This window comes from Delphinapterus leucas, chromosome 3, assembly GCF_059928025.1.
Source record: "Delphinapterus leucas isolate spDelLeu-1000000601 "Yukka" chromosome 3, BTC_Dleu_Yukka2, whole genome shotgun sequence".
Lineage (NCBI taxonomy): Eukaryota > Metazoa > Chordata > Mammalia > Artiodactyla > Monodontidae > Delphinapterus > Delphinapterus leucas.
The window spans coordinates 50697406-50710539 of NC_143131.1; the positions used below are offsets into that span (position 1 = coordinate 50697406).

The 13134-nt window shown below is 40.6% G+C and overlaps 1 protein-coding gene across 4 annotated transcripts in view; it reads left to right on the top strand.

Annotated features, from left to right (window-relative positions):
- Positions 1 to 13134, top strand: part of IPO11 (importin 11) — a 244936-nt gene that overhangs the window by 14398 nt on the left and 217404 nt on the right. Inside the window, exon 1 of one of the 4 annotated variants that reach the window (XM_022596744.3) lies at positions 1449 to 8786. The exons of the other annotated variants lie outside the window; for them this stretch is intronic. The gene's annotated coding sequence lies outside the window, so the exon portion shown is untranslated. Of the gene's footprint in view, positions 1 to 1448; positions 8787 to 13134 lie in introns of those variants that run through there. 4 annotated transcript variants of the gene reach the window in all.

Here is a 13134-nt window from a genome sequence, read left to right on the forward strand (position 1 = left end):
TCATTTTGCTTATCTTACCGTGTTTGGGGTCTCCTTTTTGCAGGCTGCAGGTTCGTAGTTACCATTGTTTTTGGCGTCTGTCCCCAGTGGCTAAGGTTGATTCAGTGGGTTGTGTAGGCTTCCTGGTGGAGGGGACTAGTGCCTGTGTTCTGGTGGATGAGTCTGGATCTTGTCTTTCTGATGGGCAGGTCCACGTCTGGTGGTGTGTTTTGGGGTGTCTGTCGACTTCTTATGATTTTGGGCAGCCTCTCTGCAATGGGTGGGGTTGTGTTCCTGTCTTGCTAGTTGTTTGGCATAGGATGTCCAGCACTGTAGCTTGCTGGTCGTTGAGTGAAGCTGGGTGCTGGTGTTGAGATGGAGATCTCTGGGAGATTTTTGCCGTTTGATATTATGTGCAGCTGGGAGGTCTCTTGTGGACCAGTGTCCTGAAGTTGGCTCTCCCACCTCAGAGGCACAGCACTAACTCCTGGCTGCAGCACCAAGAGCCTTTCATCCACACGGCTCAGAAGAAAAGGGAGAAAAAGTAGAAAGAAAGAATTAGAAGAAAGAAGAAAGAAAGAAAGAGACAGAGAGAGGGAGGGAGGGAGAGAGAGAGAGAGAGAAAGAAAGAAAGAAAGAAAGAAAGGAGGGAGGGAGGAAGGGAGGAAGGAGGGAAGGAAGGAAAAAAGAAAGAAAGACGATAAAGTAAAATAAAATAAAGTAAGATAAAATGTAATAAAGTTATTAAAATAAAAAAATAATTATTAAGAGGAAAAAAAAACCCAAAAAACAAAAAAATGGATGGATAGAACCCTGGAACAAATGGTGGAAGCAAAGCTCTACAGACAAAATCTCACACAGAAGCATACACATACACACTCACAAAAAGAGGAAAAGGGGAAAAAATCATAAATCTTGCTCTCAAAGTACAGCTACTGAATTTGGGATGATTTGTTGTCTAAAGGAGGGAAGAAAGGAAAGAAAGAACGAAGATAAAGAAAAATAAAATAAACTTATTAAAATAAAAAGTAATTATTAAGAAAAAAATTTAAAAAAAAAAGGATGGATAGAACCCTCGGACAAATGGTGGAAGCAAAGCTCTACAGACAAAATCTCACACAGAAGCATACACATACACACTCACAAAAAGAGGAAAAGGGGAAAAAACCATAAATCTTGCTCTCAACGTCCATCTCCTTAATTTGGGATGAATCGTTGTCTATTCATGTATTCCACAGCTGCAGGGTACATCAAGTTGATTGTGGAGCTTTAATCTGCTGCTCCTGAGGCTGCTGGGAGAGATTTCCCTTTCTCTTCTTTGTTCTCACAGCTCCCAGGGGCTCAGCTTTGGATTTGGCCCCGCCTGTAGGTCGCCGGGAGGGCGTCTGTTCTTTGCTCAGACAGGACAGGGTTAAAGGAGCCGCTGATTCGGAGGCTCTGGCTCACTCAGGCCGGGGTGGGGGGGGTGGTGGTGGTAGGGAGGGTCACGGAGTGCAGGGCGAACCTGTGGCTGCGAAGGCCGGTGTGACGTTGCACCAGCCTCAGGCGCGCCGTGCGTTCTCCCAGGAAAGTTGTCCCTGGATCCCGGGACCCTGGCAGTGGCGGGCTGCACAGGCTCCCCGGAAGGGGGGTGTGGATGGCGACCTGTGCTGGCACACAGGCTTCTTGGTGGCGGCAGCGGCAGCCTTAGCGTCTCATGTCTGTCTCTGGGGTCCGCGCTTTTAGCCGCGGCTCGTGCCAGTCTCTGGAGCTCCTTTAAGCAGCATTCTTAATCCCCTCTCCTCGCGCACCAGGAAATAAAGAGGGAAGAAAAAGTCTCTTGCCTCTTAGCAGGTCCAGACTTTTCCCCGGACTCCCTCCCGGCTAGCTGTGGTGCACCAACCCCCTGCAGGCTGTGTTCACGCCGCCAACCCCAGTCCTCTCCCTGGGATCCGACCAATGCCCGAGCCTCAGCTCCCAGCCCCGCCTGCTCCGGTGGGGGAGCAGACAAGCCACTCAGGCTGGTGAGTGCCGGTCGGCCCTGATCCTCTGTGCGGGAATCTCTCTGCTTTGGCCTCTGCACCCCTGTTGCTGTGCTCTCCTCCGCGGCTCCAAAGCTCCCCCCCTCCGCCACCCGCAGTCTCCGCCCGCAAAGGGGCTTCCTAGTGTGTGGACACTTTTCCTCCTTCACAGCTCCCTCCCACTGGTGCAGGTCCCGTCCCTATCCTTTTGTCTCTGTTTATTCTTTTTTCTTTTGCCCTACCCAGGTATGTGGGGGGGGGGTTTCTTGCCTTTTGGGAGGTCTGAGGTCTTCTGCCAGCGTTCAGTAGGTGTTCTGTAGGAGTTGTTCCACGTGTAGATGTATTTCTGGTGTATCTGTGGGGAGGAAGGTGATCTCCGCGTCTTACTCTTCCGCCATCTTCCGAGAGTAGTTTTAATGATGCATTATTTAAGTACAGAAGTAGAGACAGTGCTGTAAAGTTGTTGTCATGTTTTGCCTCTGTGAAGTTTTCATTTTCATGTTTTCAATCCCATCTTGTATTCCATTATTCTTTAGGCTCCCATTCATTTCTTTCCCTCAGGAGTGCTTTTCTCAGCATTCTTTGCCCTAACTTCCTGAACCCCGAAAACACTTGCTGTAAGTTTGTCCTGTCACTTTGCAGATGGTTGTCCTGGCCAAGTGGTCACTGAGAATTCCAGTGTCCTTCTCTTCCCCTGTCGTTGATGGGAAGAGGATGCTTAGAACACACTCTTTGGGATGTGCTACTTACTTCTTACCATCAGGTGGCACTGCAGATTAATCAGTTTATTTCTACATCTTTAGAAATAGTAGATCTAGTAGGATGTTATCTTGTAAAGGAACAAGTTGATGTGGAACCTTTCATGGAAAATACTTGGAAGTGAAATTAAAGATAAACACGATATTGCTAACAAACACAAATTTATTTTCCTTTTATATCATGGAAGTGTACAGTATATATGTATATGAAGCTTAAAGGAAAGTAAATAATAAATCAGAATTTTTTTGCTTAGTTTCATTTTTCTCAGACTGTTAAATGTTTTAAAGTTTTGTTTTTATGAACGTCACATAGTAAGAATTTTTAGAGATGGATATTTGTAGGTAAAACTGCTGTTAGAATATAAGACTCAGAGTCCCCTGCATGAGGAAGATGTCTTTTGGTAAATATTGCCATCACAAATCCAGGTAATGTGGCAGAACTGTTGCTTATCAACTCTTGCTACTGAAAACCAAGTCCTGAATGTTTATGATGAGAGGGCAGTTATTGACTACATTATCTACTTAAATGTGTATATATAATATATTACCATGATTTCTTGGTGTGTGCTGGACAAGAGAAATACATGATGATTTGAAGCTCTTGAGGAGTTTGAATAAGTTTTAGGATTACAGAAGAGAAATCAAGCAAATATTCCCATGGAAATTTAGAGTAGGTGTAAAGTGAAAATTCTTGACCTTTTAAAAAAAATGTTTTTTCATCGTAAAGGTAAAATGTGTAGACTATTAGAATCCCCATAACTCCTAGGACTACCTTAGCACAACACTTTATAATCTTATCTTTCCTGCTTGTCTTTTATTCTTAGGCATTTTTATATTTGTATAGCTTTATTATGTTTATGTGGTATTTTTTATTTGACATTATAGATATTCCTCTAATTACAAAATAGACTAGGAGTATTTTTAAAATCCTGATTGGTTTAGGAGTTAAGCTTGAGTTTCTACCACCAAGCAGGAGTTTGTAAGTCCTTTGAAACTGTTGAGTAGGTAGAATATTTTAGGAGTAGAGAAGAGAAGGCAAGGGAATATCTCCTCTCCTCCTTGGTCTGTATGTTTTAGTGTGTATCTTTTATTCCAGAATAGATCGGTCTTTGACAGTCTGCATGATGTCTCATAGGGAATGCTTCCATAGCCCTCGTGGTTCTTTGAGTTGAAGGTATTTGGAGATATATGGAAGCATCTTGAGTCAAAACAATCCCTAGGAAGTGTTATTTACATATACTATGCAGGGATACTAAACAACCTATAATGCATGCACAGAGAAGAATTTTCCTGCCAAGCATTCTCTGTTGAGAAACTGAAATGAATCCAAATGGTACAGTGTGAATTTGAATAGGACTAGCATCTTTGGAACCTTCTGGCTTATGTCAGAAGTCTTTTGTCCTTTCATCTTGCTTTAGTTTCTTAAACAAGTGCTCTTCCTTGCTCTCAGTTAACATCACTTGTTGTTGTTACTCTAGCCACATTTTTCATTTCTTCAGCTTTTCCTGGTCTCTTGCTAACTTTGGCATTTACATAGTCAGAGCACTTAAAAGAAAATAACAGCTTTATTAAGATATAATTCACAGACCATACAATTCACCCACTGCAAATGTACAATTCAGTGAGTTTTAGTATATTCACAGAGTTGTGTGATCATCACTACAATCGATTTTAGAATACTTCATCACCTCAAACTGAAGTCATTCCACATTTTTCCCCAATCCCTTTTTATGGCTTGATAGATCATTTCTTTGTAGCATTGAATAATATTCTATTGTCCGGATATACCACAGTTTGTTTATCCATTCACCTACTAGAGGGCATCTTGGTTACTTCCAGGTTTTGGCAGTTATGAATAAAGCTGCTATAAATATGTATGTGCAGGTTTTTGTGTGGACATAAAGTTTTCATCTCCTTTGAGTAGGTACCATCGAATGCGATGGCTGGATTTTATAGTAAGAGTATGTTTAGTTTTGTAAGAAACCACCAAACAGTCTTCCAAAAGTGGCTGTACCATTTTGTACTCCCACCAGCAATGTCTGAGAGTTCCTGTTGCTGCACGTTCTTGCTAGCATTTGGCCATTCTAAAAGGTATGTAATGGTATCTCATCGTCATTTTAATTTGTATTTCCCTGATGACATATAATGGGGAGCATCCTCTCATATGCTTATTTTGACATCTGTATATCTTCTTTGGTAAGGTGTCTGTTAAGGTCTTTGACTGATTTTTTTTTATCGGGTTGTTTTCTTGTTGTTGAGTTTTAAGAGTTCTTTTTATATTTTGGGTAACAGTTCATTATCAGATGTGTCTTTTGTACATATTTTCTCTCAGTCTGTGGCTTGTCTTCTCATTCTCTTGACATTGTCTTTTGCAGAGCAGAAGTTTTAAATTTTAGTAAAGTCCAGCTTATCAATTATTTCTTTCATGGATTGTGTCTTTGGTGTTGAATCTAAAAAGAAATCACTATACCCAAGGTCATCTAGGTTTTCTCCTATGTTATTTTCTAGGAGTCTTTTAGTTTTATGTTTTAAATTTTGGTTTATGATCCATTTTGAGTTAATTTTTGTGAAGGGTGTAAAGTCTGGGTTTAGATTCATTTTGTTTTGCATGGATGTTCATTTGTTCCTGCACCATTTGTTGAAGAGCCTGTCTTTCCTCTATTGTACTACCTTTGCTCCTTTGTCAAAGATCAGTTGGCTATATTTATGGGCGTCTATTTCTGGGCTTTCAAATCTGTTCCATTGATCAGTTTGTCTACCCTTCACCAGTATCACTCTCCTGATTCATGTAGCTTTATAGTAAGTCTTGAAGTGGGTAGTGTTGGTCCTCCCAGTTTGTTCTTCAACATTGTATTGGCTAATCCATGTCTTTTGTTTCTACATGTAAACATTAGAATCAGATTGTTCATATCTGTAAGTTAACTTGTTGGGATTTTGATTGGAATTGCATTGAATCCACAGATCAGTTTGAGAAGAAGTGACATCTTGACAATATTGAGTCTTTCTATCTATGAACATGGACTATCTATTCAATATTTATTTAGTTCCTTCATTTCATTGGTATTTTGTGGTTTTCCTCATATAGATCTTGTACATATTTTGTTAGATTTATACGTATTTCATTTTTAGGGGTGCTAATGTAAATGATTTTAATGTGTTTTTAATTTTCATTTCCACTTGTTCATTGATGGTATATAGGAAAGCATTTGACTTTTGTCTATTAACCTTGTATCCCACAACTTTGCTATAAATTGCCTATTAGTTCCAGGAAGTTTTTGGTTGATTCTTTCAGATTTCTACATAGATGATCATGTCACTTCTGAACAGAGACAGAGATATATCTTCCTTCCTGATATGTATACCATTTGTTTTCTTTTCTTACCTTATTGCATGACCAAGGACTTCTAGTTCCATGTGGAAAAGGAGTGTTGAGAAGGGACATCCTTGCTTTATACCTGATCTTAGTGGGAAGGCTTTGAGTTTCTCACCATTAAGTATGGTGTTATGTGTAGGTTTTCTGTAGATTGTCTTTATCAGGTTGAGAAACCTCTCCTTATCTTTTGCCTTTTAATCGATTGTTTATCTTTTTATTGTTGGATTATAAACATTCTTTGTATATTTTGCTTATAAGCCCCTTATCAGGTATATGATTTGCAAATATTTTCTCTTGTCCAGTGAATTGTATTTATTTTCTCGATGGTATTTGGTAAAGTTTTAAATTTTGATGAATTTAACTGATCTTACTTTAGTTGCATGTGCTTTGGTATCATATTTGAGAATGCTTTACCTAGCGAAGGTCATGAAAGTATACTCCTAGATCTTCTTCTAAGAGTTTTATAGAGTTGCCTCTTTATGCTTAGCTTTATGATCCACTTGGAGTTAATTTCTGTCTATGGTGTAAGGAAGAGGTCCAGCTGTTCTTTTGCATGTGGATATCTAGTGGTTCCAGCACTATTTGTTGAAAAGACTATTCTTTCTCCATTGAATTGTCTTGGTACCCTTGTCAAAAATCACTTGACTTTAGATGTAAGGGTCTGTTTCTGGACTTTAAAATCTGTTTTATTGATGTGTATATCTGTCCTTTTGCCAGTACCAACACTGTCTTGATTACTGTAGCTTTGTAGTAAGCTTTGAAATCTGGAAGTGTGAGTGAATTTCCCACATTTCTGTTACTGATTGCAATCTGAGGACATATTTGTATGATTTCAACCCTTTTAAATGTCAAGACTTGTTTTGTGGCCTAGCATATGGTCTGTCCTGGAGAATGTTTCATGTGCACTTGAGATGAATGGTTGCTTTCATTCTACTGATGAGTGGAATGTCTGTTAAGTCAAGTTTGTGTATAATGTTGTTCAAGACATATTTCCTTTTTTCTTTTTTTTTTGCCATGCCGTGTGTCTTGTGGGATCTTAGTTCCCTGACCAGGGATTGAACCGGGGCCCTCAGCAGTGAAAGTGTGGAGTCCTAACCACTGTACTGCCAGTGAAGTCCCAAGACATATTTCCTCATTGATCTTTCTAGATGTTCTCTCCATTTTTGAAAGTGGAGTATTGAAATCTCCAACTGTTATTGTTCCTGGCTGAGCAAGCTGGGTTGGACATGACTGAGGCCCACTGTTTTTGGCCTGATATGCCTGGGGTAGAGCTTCTGCCCCATGACTGATGCCTGGGTGGAAGAAGAGTACCCCAGACCTTTTGGCTGTGCTTGTCTGGAATAGAGCTTCAGTATGTAGCTCAGTTAGATGAGAAATGCTAGCTGTTGGGCTTCCCTGGTGGCACAGTGGTTGAGAGTCCGCCTGCTGATGCAGGGGATGCGGGTTCGTGCCCTGGTCTGGGAAGATCCCACATGCCGCGGAGTGGCTGGGCCCGTGAGCCATGGCCGCTGAGCCTGTGCGTCCGGAGCCTGTGCTCCGAAACGGGAGAGGCCACAACAGTGAGAGGCCCACGTACCGCAAAAAAAAAAAAAAAAGAAAGAAAAGAAATGCTAGCTGTCTGCTTTTCTTGGGGATAGACTGTAGCCCTAGATTAAGAGCCGGAGTGAGAGGGCCCCATGTTCTTGGCTCATTCTGCCTGGAGTATAGCTTCTGTCACACTGGGGCAGGAGTGAGTTTGTGGCTCAAATGCCACAGATTGTTGCTATTTTTACCAAGATTTAGTAGTATTTCTTGCATAAATGTTTCTCCATTTGCTGTATGTCCTTAAATATGCTTTCCAGAGACTGTAAATGGTTGCTTTTTATAACTTTTATCAGTTACAGTTGTTTAACTGAGGAGAGGATCTGTGGAGCTCTTCATGCCACCATCCCAGAAGTATTCTCTCTCCTTTCTTTTAAACTGGAAATTGGATCTAGAGTCTTGATTAGATTGTGGCTGATCAGTTTTGGTAGTTCAGAGATGAGGTTGTATACTTCTTTTTGCATCATCACATCAGGAGGCACTTTAGCTCAAGTTGTGCAGCTGTTGGTGATACTAAAGTTGCTTTCTTGGTTGAGCCGGAGACTGACAGATCCCTTCATTTTAAAGTTTTGTTTATTTCTTCATTGTATTTAGCAAGTAATCTGTGGGGCGATACACTGGGAATATTCTGTTCCCCAACAGCTCTTCTTTCACTTAATGGTTTTAGCATCCATATTGATCTATGCCTGAATAAATTATTTCACTGAGGGAACCTTTTTTGATTTTGAAATTCTTTTTTCTTCAATTTTTCTTGTAATCTTACACCTTCTTTTCTTCAGTCAGTTTACTTACTGCTTTAACTTTTAAAAGTGGGGTGTGGTTATTGTTTGTGTGGAATGTCCTAAAACTAAGGACAAACACAGATAATGTAGTAGTCTAAAGAAAATTGTCATGACTGAAGTTAAAGTCGACGCAGGCCTGAGAAGCCTGTTTGTTGGTGGCAGGCAGGGGTACTGAGTTTTCCCTATTTGTTTCTTTTAATGAAAATTGGTAAATTTCCAACTACAGGTGCATCTGTATTATCTTTGGACTTCGGATTTTTCCACAGTTGGCAAAGTATCTTATAGAATCAAGCCTAGAAAGTCCAGTTACAAGGTATGAGTATTTTTAGGCTCTTGGTCACATATTGCTAGATTATTTAGACTTTAATAGAATCAAAGCCTACAATAAAGTTCAGTAATGAATAAATTGAACTGACTGACTTGTGAAATAGTGAGAAGGGTGAAATGCCTGCCCTTTTAATTTTCACCTTCTCCTTTCGTATTATTGTTCTTACAGGAAAAAAAGAGTATGCATTTAGATTTTGAATAATGCTTTTCTGTAGTGTAGTTGAGAGCTAATAAAATGCTCACAAGCAGTGTTTCCTCTTGCTTATGATTTTGAAACTACACATATTAATGAAAATAAAGCAACCTCAGTGTATACACTATTAATTAGAAGACCTAGGCAAATTTAATCTTGCTGTTTGCTTGGTTGTCTCTTGATAATTTATAGGAGCACAGAAAGGGAAAGGATACATTGTTTTAACATAGGTATGGGATTTCTCTCACTACACATAGACCTCAACAGAGGAGATGTAACAGCACTTCCACTGTGAGAGACTAGCTTCCGTGGCCTTCAGGCCTACATGATGATCGATCGCCATGAAGATCCTGTCAAGTTCTTTGAGAAATACCTCTGCCCATTCCCACCAGTTAGTCTGTGTCTGTCTTTCCCTCTCCTCTTACCTTCTACCCTGTCCCTTCTTTTCTCATTCCTTACCCCCTTCTTTTCTTCTTCCCTCTCTTTCTCTGTCAGTCTGAGGTCTCTGGCTTTTTTGGAGACTAGTTGTGTGTCTGTTTCACTACTATGTGCAAATAACAGTAGTAGCCCTGTTATATTTCTGCATGCTAATTCCAAGAGAAAGATATTGAAGGTTAGTTTCCGGGTATATTACCCTCCAAACTGACTACTGCTAGTCAGTAGTCATCTATCTTTTATCCCAAATGAAGTTTATTTCCACACTGTTACATTTGAATGACTCAGTACATTTCTCCCCCTGTTCTTTGTTGCCATTGTTGTCCTCTCAAGAAAACTCCACAATTGAGCACTGTATGAATATTTAATACATAGAAAATGTAGTCCTTTCAGATTCCTGATGGATTTAGGAATCTTTTTCTCCAGGAACCTATTGTGGGAGAGCCTGGTGTGTTTCTAATTATTAGGGAGTAGGGTGGTGTGGTGAGACCATTTTATGTTTTAGTAGGAAGAGCTGGGATTCTAAACACCTTGTTATTAGGGCTCACTCTGCCATGTACTAGTTTTCTACAATGATCCTGGACAGTTCTCTTGATAGCTGTAAGTTCTTCCTCTATAAAACAGTGATATTAGTACACATGCCAGATTTGCTTTTTATAGTTTTGTTATGGGATCTTTAAAAAATTTAATAGGCTTTAGTAATGTGGTATGTTTAATAATCCATTATGGGTCTGGATTGTTATTTTTGATGATGCACTTAATCTGCAATTTAGGAACTGATTGCTGCCTGAAGCTTCCCTTCAGGAAGTTGATTAGTACTTGGAAATATTTCCAGTATAAGTTATGAATGATGATTTGTTTCTCAGACCGAAAAGCCTTTTTACCCAATAGATAAATCACTCATAATATTGTTTCTGTGGGGGAAATATACTCTGATTCCAACTGGTATTCTAGAAACTTATTTTTCATAGTTTTTTTTTTTTAATACTTAGCAGCATCAGTATTTATTTATTTATTTATTTGGCCATGCCGTGTGGCATGCAGGATCTTAGTTCCCCGACCAGGCATCGAACCTGTGCCCCCTGCATTGGGAGCTTGGGGTCTTAACCACTGGACCGCCAGGGAAGTCCTGTAGTTTGTTTTAATAAGAATAATTCTCTGCCTCCCACCTCATTATTCCCCATATTTTGGGGAGAGAAAATGACCCTTTCTAATTCTTATCTTAACAATTACTGCAGTGCTTGGCATAGAATTGGTTCTCCAAAAATATATAAGCTGAGCTTTCCTTCCCAGACTGGATGAGCTTTTTGGGAGCAAGGATCAAAGCAAGAGGAGGAGAGGACAGGGCATATACTGCTGGGGAAGACCTGGATGGAGCAGGGTGCTGGAGGGAGGTAGGGATGGGGAACTCTAGCATTTCCATTAGAACAGGTGAATGGCGAGAGTAAGTGGGGCATAAAGTTAAGAGTACATAGACTTAAAATTTTTAAAAATATTTATTTAGGCTGCACTGGGTCTTAGTTGTGGCATGCAGGATCTTCCTTGTGGCGTGTTTAGTTGCAGCATGTGGGCTTCTTAGTTGCGGCATGCATGTGGGATCTAATTCCCCGAGCAGGGATCGAACTTGGGCCCCCTGCATTGGGAGCACAGAGTCTTACCCCGTGGCCCACCAGGGAAGTCCCAGAGATAAGAGTACATAGACTTAAGGATTGCTTTGTTGCGAAGGTCCAGAGAAGTGTGAAGGTGTGTGTGTATGTGAGTGCTCTGCACAATCTTTGTTCTAGGTAAAAATTGCTCTGGGGGTTGGCAGTAGTCAGTGATTTTATTTTTCAAGTAGTAGCCCAAAACAGAGACATGGCTCTTTTCTTTCTTTTTGCAGGTTGAGTTTGGGGTAGGGATGAGTTCTGGTATTGCCTTTCTCTATTATTATATTCGTATATTCTTCCTATCTTCCAGTGGCTTTTTTTGTGTGTGTATCAAAGTCCAGACAATTTATTTTCCCCTACAAGGTCATCCGTCACATGATCCGTTCCTGCCTACATCTCCAATCTCATCTTGTACTACTTTCCACTTTTCTCATTAAGTGCCAATTATACTGGCTTTCTTAAGTTTGTTTATAGTATTAAGGCCTTGTTTTCAGTTGTTTTCCCAATCCAGAACTCTGCTTTCAGATCTTTGCTTGTGGGTCTCTCTTGTCACTCTCATGTCTCTTGTAAATGTCACTAGAGAAACCTTCTCTGAACACCCAATCTGAAGTAACACATTCAGTTAGAGTCAATTTTTAACATTATTTTCTTCATATCACTACCTCTTTCTTTTTTTAAAAAACAGATCTGTTTTCTTCCACTAGAATGTAAACTGCATGAAGTCAGAACACCATTTTGTTCACTGCTATGTTCTCAGGACCTAGAACAGTGCCTGGTATGCAGCAGGCTTTCAGCAGTTTTATTGAATAAATCAGTTAATTAGCTCCTGTGTGGTTCAGTGTGAAGTCCTTTATTGCTCGAAATTGATCACTTTTGTTAATTCAGCAAATATTTATTAAGCATATGTCATGTATCTTGTTGGGCCCTGGGACTACAGAGATGCCTTAAATGTCTGTTCTGTCACTCAAGGAAGGCAGTATTAGATATTGATTAAGAATAGTGGCTTTGGGGATTTCCCTGGTGGTCCAGCAGTTAAGACTACGCTCCCAGTGCAGGGGGCCTGGGTTTGATCCCTGGTCAGGGAACTAGATCCCACATGCTGCAGCTAAGAGCCTGCACGCTGCAACTAAGAGATCCCGCATGCCGCAGTGAAGATCCCACGTGCTGCAACTGAGACCTGGTGCAGCCAAATAAACAAACAAACAATTGAGTCCCCATCCTGGCCTCTTGTCTAAGGCCAGCATTTAAAAAAAAAAAAAAAGAATAGTGGCTTTGGTGTTCAAGTCCAGGGACTGCTACTTAGTAGATTGTGACCTTGGCAAGGTAAGGTCTCTGATCCTTTAGGTTTCTCCCTAAAAAATGGGGATGAGAGTATCTACTACATAGAATAATTATTAGGAATAAATAAATGAATAAAGCACTTAGTACAGTGCTTGGCATGTAATATATGCTCAGATATTGGCTTTTGTTTTTATTTATTTTATTATTATTTTTTTAAAGCTGGTTGCTCTTACATTGCTTGGGAGAGAATCAGTGAATTCCTGCTCTGTATACCTCAGTTCCCTTGTGAGAACTGCAAATTAGTGCTGGGTCAACCTTTTTTTTTAAATATATATATATATATTTTTTTTTTTTAAATAAATTTAATTTGTTTATTTTTGGCCGCGTTGGTTCTTTGTTGCTGTGCACAGGCTTTCTCTAGTTGCGGTGAGCGGGGGCCACTCTTCGTTGTGGTGCGTGGGCTTCTCATTGCGGTGCCTTCTCGTTGCGGAGCCCAGGCTCTAGGCGCACAGGCTTCCGTAGTTGTGGCACACGGGCTCAGTAGTTGTGGCTCACGGGCTCTAGAGCGCAGTCTCAGTAGTTGTGGCGCACAGGCTTAATTGCTCCGCAGCACGTGGGATCTTCCCGGACCAGGGCTTGAACCCATGTCCCCTGCATTGGCAGGCGGATTCTTAACCACTGCACCACCAGGGAAGCCCTAGCTCTTTCTTTTTTTAAAATTAATTAATTAATATTTATTTTTGGCTGCATTGGGTCTTCGTTGCTGTGCTCGGGCTTTC